A 10,063-nucleotide genomic window follows, 5' to 3' on the forward strand; every position below is an offset into this window, starting at 1 on the left:
CTTGAACCCGAGAGGCGGAGGTTGCAGTGAGCCAAGATCATGCCATTGCACTACAGCCTGAGTTTTTTGAAACTCCATCTCAAAAAAAAAAAAAAGTCTAGAGTTTAAGATGTCCAATGTTGTTTAAAATGACCAAAAATGTAATATAATTCTGATTCAAACAAACCAACTGCAGAAAAAATTATGATCAAGGAGATGTGAAACTGACCCGATTCTTGGTGGTATTCAGAGAGGTTTGGTCTGACTGAGCTGCAGCAGCTGTCCGACTCCCAGGGGAAAAAGCGAAAGGCTGAGAGAATCCCAGACACTGGCCTGACACGTTGGAACTGCTGAAATTCCATGAAGGATCCAGATAATGGCCATCACATCATCATTTAAGGCAGGACGTAAGGACTAACCATGTCTCTTCTCCAGCTCTACATATTTCATCCTGAGCAGCAAGGGAGGCTGAGAAAGTGGGCACTGGAGCCTTGGCAGCCTCTGTGTTAGAAGAGGGAGAAGAGGATTGGTCATAGGAGTAAGCAGAGCCAACCTACAGTGGTGGCCACATGCACTTAAAAAAGAAAACTTCTGTTGTGTTGTTTGGTTTGTTTGTTTTGAGACAGGGTCTCACTCTATTACCCAGGCTGGAGTGTGGTGGATCACCGCAACTTCCACCTCCCGGGCTCAAGTGAACCTCCCACCTCAGCCTTCTGAGTAGCTGGGACTACAGGCCCGCACCACCACACCTGGCTAATTTTTTTTGTATTTTTTATAGAGATGGGGTTTCACCATGTTGCCCAGGCTGGTTCCGAACTCTTGGGCTCATGTGATCCTCCCAAAGTGCTGGGTTTACAGGCGTGAGCCACTGCGCTCCACCAAAACTTCAGTTCTTAATAAAACCAAACATGATAAAAAATAAAACTCCTAGAAAGTTTCCTCCATTATTTTCAACTTTTCCCAGTTCTTTTATGTTAGAATTCTGGAATCAGTTTGAAGAGACTGCACAAGACAATTACTTTTGTGTCTGACCATTCAAGGTGTGAGTTCCCAACCAGCAGTATCAGCATCTCAGGCTCCGTCCCAACTACTGAGCCAGAATCTGCATTTCAACAGGATCCCAGGTGATTCCTACCCAAATTAAAGTTTGGGAAGCATTGTGGTGGCCCATCCCTATCAGATGCTGTGATATAGTGATATAATAAAAAATTTATATTTTGTCTCTGCCCCTGGTTCCTGGCACAGAGTTCCTAAAACTGTTGGAATCTCCTGAGTGGTAAGTGTCTTTTTTAATGCTATTTGAGATGACTGGTGGCTGGGGGCCACTAGATAGCTTCAGGATGGGGACAGGTCACCAGAAAGATCAAGGCAGGATTCTAGGGTTAGAACTTTCAGTCCCATCCCCCCAAACTCCAGGAAAGGGAGATGAACTGAAGGTTAAGTCAATCATCAATGGCCAGTGATTTAATCAATCTTGCCTCCATAACGAAGCCGCTATAAAAACCCAGAAGGACTGGGTTCAGAAGCAGGTTCTGGGTAGCTGAACCTGTGGAGATGCCTGGAGGGTGGAGTGCTAGAAACAGCGCGGAGCTCCGTGCCCCTTCCCACATGCTTCACCCTGTGCATCTCTTCCATCTGAATGCTCATCTGCACCCTTTATTATTAAACCAATACATGTAAGGGAAGTGTTTCCCTTAGTTTTGTGAACCACCCTGGGAAATTAATCTAACCCAAGGAGAGGGTCCTAGGAACCTTGATTTATAGTCAGTTGTTCAGAAGCACAGGTCACAATGTAGGGTTCTTAACTGGCATTGGAAGTGGGGGGCAGTCTTCTGAGACTGAGCCCCGAACCTGTGGGATCTGATGCTGTGCCTAGGCAGACAGTGTTGGAATTGAATTAAATTATAGGGCATCCAGTTGGTGTCTGATGGAGAATTTGGTGTCAGAATTGCTTGGTGTGTGGGGAAAAACCCCACACATCTGGTGTCAGAACTGTTGTGGTGGGTGGGAGTAGGAAAAAACACTTTGGTTGGCCGGGCATGGTGGCTTACACCTATAATCCTAACACTTTGGGAGGCTGAGGCGGGCAGATCGCTTGAGCTGAGGAGTTTGAGACCAGCCTAAGCAACATAGCAAAACCCTGTCTCTACAAAAAATACAAAAATTATCCATGTGTGGTGGTGCATGCCTGTAGCCTCAGCTACTTGGGTGACTGAGGTGGGAGGATCGTTGAACCCTGGAGGTCGAGGATATAGTGAGCCATGGTTTCGATACTACACTCCAGCCTTGGTGACAAAGGAGACCCTGTCTCAAAAAAACAAAACAACAACAACAAAAAAACCCAAAAAGAAACAAATAAATGAAAAAACACTTTTGTTTTTTTCCTATCTCTAATAGATCCATATATAGGAGGAGTCTCTAAAACTCAGGCCAGAGGACCAATGAGTTAAGTCTATCAGGAACCTAAGTGCAGTGGGGACGTGTTCCCTCTTGGAGAAAAACTTGTCTTAAAAGAAGAGACTCAAGGCATACAAGTTTGGTCCCAGGCAATGTGTCACCATCTATTCAACAGTCGATTAGCACCTCTTGTTCCCTTGCAATAAAATGACAAATAAAACCAGCCAGGCATAGTGACTCACATCTGTAATCCTAGCACTTTGGTAGGCAGAGGTGGGAGGATCACTTGAGGCTGGGAGTTGAAGACCAACCTAAGCAACAAAGCAAGACTGTCTCTACGAAAAAAAAAAAAGAAGAAGAAAAAAAGAAAAATTAGCTACTCAGGAGGCTGAGCCCAGAGGATCACTTGGGCCCAGGATTTCAAGGAGGCTGCAGTGAGCTATTATTGCGCCACTGCACTCCCCCTGGGTGACAGAGCAAGACCCTGTCTCTAAAAAAAAATTTTTTTAAATCAGTATAGGATATAGTTCCTGCTCTTAAGGAACACATGGTCTGACAGGAGAGATGGAAAAGTCAACAGATAGTACGGTGTTAAGTGACATCCTTTTGATGGTGGCATAGGGTACCCTGGAAGCACAAAAGAGCAACCTTCTCCTATATTGGGAATAGACAGGGGTAGCTTCCTAGAAAAAGTGGTATCACAGCTGAAGCCAGAAGGATGAGTAGGACTCAGTCCAAATAAGGGAAAAGTGGGCGAGGCTAAAGGAAAAGTCTGCCAGGCGAGGGAGCAGTATTTACAAAGACTAGTGTGTGAGAGACTGCATGGCAGGTTTAGGAAGCCACAAGAGAGTGAAGCGGGTGGGGAGAGATGCGGCTGGAAAAGAAGGTGGGATTCAGATCATGGAGGGTCTTGGGACCATAGGAAGGAAAATATGGTCCATGTTAAAGTTTGAACTTTAATGGAAGCCAATGCATAAGAAAAGTAACTCTTCTAAGGACTAACAGTGTCTGCCTCCCTGAATGTCTTCCGTGTCAGTTGCCACAGCCCCCTGCCTGAGAGCTGGAGAGACAGGCTTCTAAGGAGGGGCCAAACCAAGGAGCTGTGTGCTGAATCCCTTGAGGGACTTGGGACAGGGGAGAGGCAGGTCAGTTTGCAGTGTATTGGCAGCAACAGATGTGGGCAGCCCAATGTGGGTGCCTTTGATACGGGCAGTGAATGGGGCAATGCTACTGGAGCAAAAGCAGCAGAGAAGGAATAGTGAGGTGCTGGCTGGTGGCTGAGATAGCTTTGTGGGGCTCCCAGGGAGAACAGAATTGTGGCTGCAATTGCCCAGTGCAAATAGATAGGACAGGGGAATCGGGGGTGAAGAGGAACAGTTAAAACCTCTCTGCTTAGAAAACTCTAAGAATGCACTTGCCCTGTTTTTTGAGTATTTGTGATGTGACCCAAGCGTCTTATGATTCTTTTTTTTTTTTTTTTTTTGAAACAGAGTCTCACTCTGTCACCCAGGCTGGAGTGCAGTGGCACGATCTCAGCTCACTGCAACCTCCGCCTCCCGGGTTCAAGTGATTCTCCTGCCTCAGCCTCCCAGGTAGCTGGGATTACAGGAACGCACCGCTGCACCCAGCTGATTTTTGTATTTTTAGTAGAGATATGGTTTCTCCATGTTGCCCTGGCTGGTCTTGAACTCTTGACCTCAGGTGATCCACCTGCCTCGGCCTTCCAAAGTGCTGGGATTACAGGTGTGAGCCACTGCACCCAGTTCATGATCTTCTTTTTAAGGCTCACCTTTCCCTGGTAATTTGGGGAAAATAGGTCCAGGGAGTGGAGGCTGACTGACATCCCAGGATCACTGCCATCAAGCTGACCTCCGCAGAGAGCTGATGCAGGCCAGGCCAATTCTCCCACTGCTGCCCTGTCCCTACATTCTCCACAATACAGTGACACAGGCTGTGTAACAGGCTTTTCTGACATTTTAGATGGAAGGGAAAATGTATATGAAATTGAAATGTGGGGAGGGAAGAACCTTAACACCAAATGCTAAATGAATCATTCCCAGAATCCTAGGAAAATGAAAAGTGCTAACCCCATTAAAAGTGCGTTGAAGTGGCTAGCTTTGCTTTCTGCTTCAGGATTCATCGTTTTCCGAGGGCCCCACCTTTAATCCTTCAGAGTGATTCTCCACCCTGAGACCCGCATACAGGGCACAGTTATACCTCCCTCCCAGCAGCTCACAATGATTCAGACGTAGTGCTGGTCTCAGACACAATCCTGCCTGAATCTATATAAAGAAAGAGAAAAATCTCCCTCACTCCACAACAGCATACTATGCCAAGATTTCTCCTGCTTCCAACGTGCAGAGTGTATTTGTTTGTTTTCAAATCTTATGCTTCGTTCTGTTTCTGCAGTTTCTAGAGCACAGCTGGGGACCTGGTACGTAAAGAACTGGCCTTACCTCAGTGCCTTCTCCAACAGCAGAGTCATTGACCCACCCCTATCCCAGCTATACAAGGACCCATGATCTTGAGATTTTCTTGACCTTGGGCCAAATCAAATTCCAAGGCAGGGCTCTAGTCTCAGCAATAGGAAGAGAATTAGTCTAGAGACTGATTTCTTCTTGTCAAGAGCAAACTCCTTGCCAGCGAGGTGTTTTATTTTTTCAATTTCAATGACTCGTCTGCCTCCCCTACAAATCTTGGAGCTCCTTGTGTCGAGGACTGTATCTTAATCATCTCTGGATCTCCTCTCGAAGTGATGTCTGTGCTACCTCCAGAAAGAGCCCATTTCCATTTTGAGCAGTTTCCAACTCAAATAGACATTTGAAACCACAAAACCAATACCCCAGATTTTGCCTCCTGTTTATCCCTGTGATGAGAAGTCCCTAAAATGAGCAAACTGCTGTTGAAAGGCATTCCCAATCAACCTCATTATGCAGTGTTTAGCTTTCTAACACACTGTCATTCCCACGGCATCCAAAGTCCTCATTCCTATAAATGTCGCTATTTACAGCAGGGTCAATCCTGCCACCCAGCAAAGGTGTTCTCCATCCCATGGCCAAACAATGAAGTGGAGCCCTGGCTGGAGAAACAGGATTGAGCTAATTGCATGTCACACAGACACACTGGATTTCACAGGCTTGTGTTCTACAGATGGGGCGATGAGGCCAATTCTATTGCATGCATGCTGTTTAAATCTCTACCCAGTCAATATTCAGGGTGACAGATGGAAGAAATTCTTAAAGGTTCTATTTCTGTTCTTCGACATTCAAAGAAACACTGTGCTACCACCTCTTAAAAATAATTGGTTAAGTACCAAGTTATTTTCATTGCCACAGTCATAAATAAAGAAGTGCCAGACCACAATGTTTATATCTATAGTAGTTGATAATCTTACATGCAAGAAAAATGATTGTTGATATTTAGGAGGTTGTTTTTCTTGCTTTTTTTCCTCCCTTCCTTTCCTCCCCTACCCCTACCTCCCAGCCAAGAAAAGTCTTGTTGATTAGAGTAACAAGAAGGGGCTGATTTGGAAGTAAAATTAAACTTGACTCTTTCCTGAAGCAAGAACGTAATCTCAAGACTAAAATAAGAAAGTGCCTAACCAACTTGGCATTTTATTCTGAGGAAGATTCCCGATAGAAACTTGGATGGAAGAAAATGAAAGGGAAGCCAATTAGCCTGTGTTAAGCAATGCTAACTTTTAACAATCTTGCTCAAGAAGAAATGAACCTGTTAAGAGGGTCATCCAGGGCTTCCTTGCCGCCTCGGTGCACAGCCCAATCATGCTTCCTTCTTGTTCATTTTGACAAAGCAGGTGAGTGAGGAGCAGGAAAAAAATATGCGGAGGTGTTGCAGCAACTCGCTAATCAGCACTGCTACAAGATCGCCAGCATTTACAGGACCGCATTCACTGAGAAATGATGGCTGCTATGAATGTTCTCGTGTGTGGGCGTCACCTAAACACAACCCTGCCTAATGAATCAATCTCTGGAGAGCCGGAGGGGGCTATTCTAGGTACTGCAGATGTGGATGAGGACAGCTCTCCTCATTTCCTGGCAACAGGAGACTGGTGTGACAACTCTAATTCCTGGAGAGCCATTGGTAAAATCCTCCTTGGGTTCAAGAGTTAGCTAAAAATATGTGGAGGGGAAAGGATGAGTTTGTCTTTTTTTTTTTTTTTTTTTTTTTAGTTTATTGCTACTGGGTTTTTTTAAATTTGTCCCTTGAAGGAGAATGGATTATTAATGTTCATTGCTGTTCTGATTAGGAGGCAGCTCTTTTTCCCTTCCCAGATTAATGTTGGGCAACCCTTCAAATTGGCAGACAGAGAGAAGGGTAACTCCACAACCTGTATGAACAGGGATGGCTTTGCTGCTGTGAAGAACACGTTGCTCTCACTTGCATTACTAGAAAAGAAAGGTGAGATCTGGTCTAAGAAGGGCTGAGGCAGAAATTTAAAAATAAATATGCATTAATTCACTCCGAGAAAAGTAACAGGCAAGGCAAGGGTTAAAAAGAAAAGAAGCAAGTTTTCCTCTGCTTAGCAGCTCACTTCAAGGACAGTTATAAGATAACGCTGTCCGAAAAGCCAAGGCCAAAGGAATGGGCTCCAGACACCCACTCCTTCCTCCAGAGCAAGGTTGAAAGGAAAAAAAAGAAAGACAAATTCCTTTACTGTTACTCCTTTCCCTGGCTTCTTAAGCATAACTGTGTTTTACAAATGTCTGTATTTAGCTAGTTCTTGTTTTTCTTTTGACTCAGCTACAAGGCCACCAGCTATGCAAGGCCACAAGTTATGCACTATATGGTTAACTGCCTTTGTTTTGCTTTTGTAAGCCCGCTTATAAAAACCCCGCTCTGTCTTTGTTCAATGCTCAGCTTTTTGGATGTGAATCCACTGAGCCGGTGCATATCTTAAAATAAATATCCTCCTGTTCTGCCATATCTGTCTCTCCATTCCTCAGTTTACCTCAACGGGGCAACGTTAGGGAGAGCGTCCTAAGCAGAAGATCCAGGATCCAATTCTACCTCTGCCCTGGCAGGCTCCCGTGGGGCCTCAGCTTCCTCATCTGTAAAATGAGCACTAGAATGATCTGAGCCAGAAACTATGCAATGGGGAAGCTTAAAGACATTACGTTAAGTGAAATAAGTCAGTCAGAAAAGGACAAATACTGTATGATTTCATTTACATGAGCTACCTGGAGTAGTCGGATTCACAGAGATAGAAAGCAGAATGGTGTTGCCGGAGCTGGAGACTGTGGGGAATGGGGAGTTACTGTTTAATGGGTACGGAATATCCATTTTGGAGAATGAAAAAAGTTCTAAGATGGATGGTGGTGATGGCTGCACAGCAGCATGGATGTGCTTAGTGTCACTGAACTGTACCCTTAAAAATGGTTACAATGGTAAATTTTGTTATGTATATTTTGCCACTATTTTTTTGAGACGGAGTTTCCCTCTTGTTGCCCAGGCTGGAGTGCAATGGTGTGATCTCGGCTCACCGCAACCTCCGCTTCCCAGGTTCAAGTGATTCTCCTGCCTCAGCCTCCTGAGTAGCTGGGATTACAGGCATGCACCACCATGCCCGGCTAATTTTGTATTTTTAATAGAGATGGGGTTTCTCCATGTTGGCCAGGCTGGTCTCAAACTCCCGACCTCAGGTGATCCGCCTGCCTCAGCCTCCCAAAGTGCTGGGATTATAGGCGTGAGCCACCGTGCCTGGCCTTTCACAATATATATTATAAAATAAACTAAGCAACTACTCACAACATTCACTCAAATTATCAGGAGTCTCAAATTCAAGCACCCATGGGGGTCAGGTCATTTGTATGAGTGAGCCCACGGTCTTGCCTAGCGTACAGAGGAGGTAGCAGCTCCCAGCCCAGCCAAACCATCCATGCAGGAATGTGATTAGACTTTTCAAGAGGAAGGGAATATTCTGGATATTTATGTGAAATGTCTTAATTATTTAAATTGGCATCTAATTCAAAATTTTAAAAAGCAACAAACTGTGGGCAAACAAAATACATCTGCAGGTGAGATTCTGTTTTCTATCTCTCTGTAGGTAACCAGTCTGTAGCATCTACTTTTTTTTCTTCTTCGTCTGCCAGCATTCCCACCCCCACACATCTCCCTTAATAACAGGTTCTGGCCAAGACAAACTATCTGGATAAGTCCATTGACCTTCTACATTGTGTGCCTATGGGAGCCCAGCCAGAATACGCCAGCATAGGCAGGGTACACCCACCTATAGACAGGTGCAATGGCATCAGCACTGCCATCATTCTAGCAGAGCCTATCAGAGATCTGGGGTACACATGTGCATTTTCTAGCCCCAAACTCACTTTTACCTCAAGAATTCTACTAATTCTTATCATTATTTTCTTAGTTTTCTCAATGGAGACCTAGTGAAATAGTTCTCACCTCCTCTCCCATCACACTCTTTGCCTTTGCTCTCTTAATTTCTGGTGTAAAACCAGCTTCCTTACTACATCTGATGTCCACACTCACTACCATATTCAGAAGTCAGATGAGGCCGGGTGCAGGCCTGTAATCTCAGCACTTTGGAAGGCAGAGGTAGGCGGATCACTTGAGGTCAGGAGTTTGAGATCAGCCTAGCCAACATGGTGAAACTCCATCTCTACCAAAAAAACACAAAAATTAGCCAGGTGTGGTGGCACATGCCTGTAATCCCAGCTAATTGGGAGGCTGAGACAGAAGAATTGCTTGAACCCGGGAGGCAGAGGTTGCAGTGAGCTGAGATTGTGCCACTGCACTCCAGCCTGGGTGAAAGAGCAAGACCCTGTATCAAAAAAAAAAAAAAAAAAAAAAAAAGAAGTCAGATGATATCATGCATCTTTCTTGATTTTTGACAAGTGTGGAAAATACATCCCAATATGTAAGCTTCTAGAGTACAAGGGTTTTATACTTTATGGGAGTAGTAGCAGCCATGCAGATTCTAGAGGTCGCCTGTACTGTATTTCACTTATAAGCCTGATACTGCAACTTGGCAAAATAACATAGGCAGCATTCCACATTTGCTAGCAGCTTCATTTAAAGGTGGGACGTTGTTTGCAAAAGTAGGCCATTTGGAGAAGTGTGGGGAACATATCACTAATCATCTGCCAGTTCGATGCCTGCTTATACCAAATCTGGTAGCAAAAAGGAGAAACTTGAGCATTTCCTTAGGCTAGACTTTCTACAATTAATTCTCAGTGACAGCGCAGATGTCTCTTGCTTGTAAGAAGCCATCAAAAGGTTCTTTTGGATGTGCTATGCTCTCCCTAAGTGGGGAAGCAGAAGTACTGCTTAGATAAACAGATCTGCATCCTCAGGAAATTCTGCTCTGCTGGCTATGGGAAGGCTGTAGGCTCTGTATTCAGTGAGTCTTTCTGCCCAACCACCCATGTGGTTCAGTGTGGCCCTATGCCCAGCAATGCCTCTTTCGATCAGCACTTTTCCCCAGACAACTACGGTTTACCTGTTTGAGAGCCATGACAATTTTTCTCCTGTTTATCATTCTGCTGGCAAGTATAGAGAGCCTACTATGTGCTGCGCACTGTGCTAGGAGCTGGGATATAACAAGTAAGACACTCTCCCCTCCCTCAAGAAGCTCACCAAATAGTGGGGGAAGCAGAGCCATAAACAGATGATTGTAACCTGTCCTGAGTGTTTGGATGGATGCAGT

The 10,063-nt window shown here is 44.9% G+C and overlaps 1 long non-coding RNA gene across 1 annotated transcript; it reads left to right on the forward strand.

Moving 5' to 3' along the window:
• The first annotated feature begins 344 nt into the window (after nt 1-344).
• Nucleotides 345-2,606, forward strand: LOC134759071 (uncharacterized). Its single transcript, XR_010134945.1, has 3 exons — nt 345-1,103; nt 1,225-1,255; nt 2,377-2,606. It is a non-coding gene; the product is annotated as an uncharacterized lncRNA (long non-coding RNA).
• The last annotated feature ends 7,457 nt before the right edge of the window (nt 2,607-10,063 follow it).

This window comes from Gorilla gorilla, chromosome 1, assembly GCF_029281585.2.
Source record: "Gorilla gorilla gorilla isolate KB3781 chromosome 1, NHGRI_mGorGor1-v2.1_pri, whole genome shotgun sequence".
NCBI classification, from domain to species: domain Eukaryota; kingdom Metazoa; phylum Chordata; class Mammalia; order Primates; family Hominidae; genus Gorilla; species Gorilla gorilla.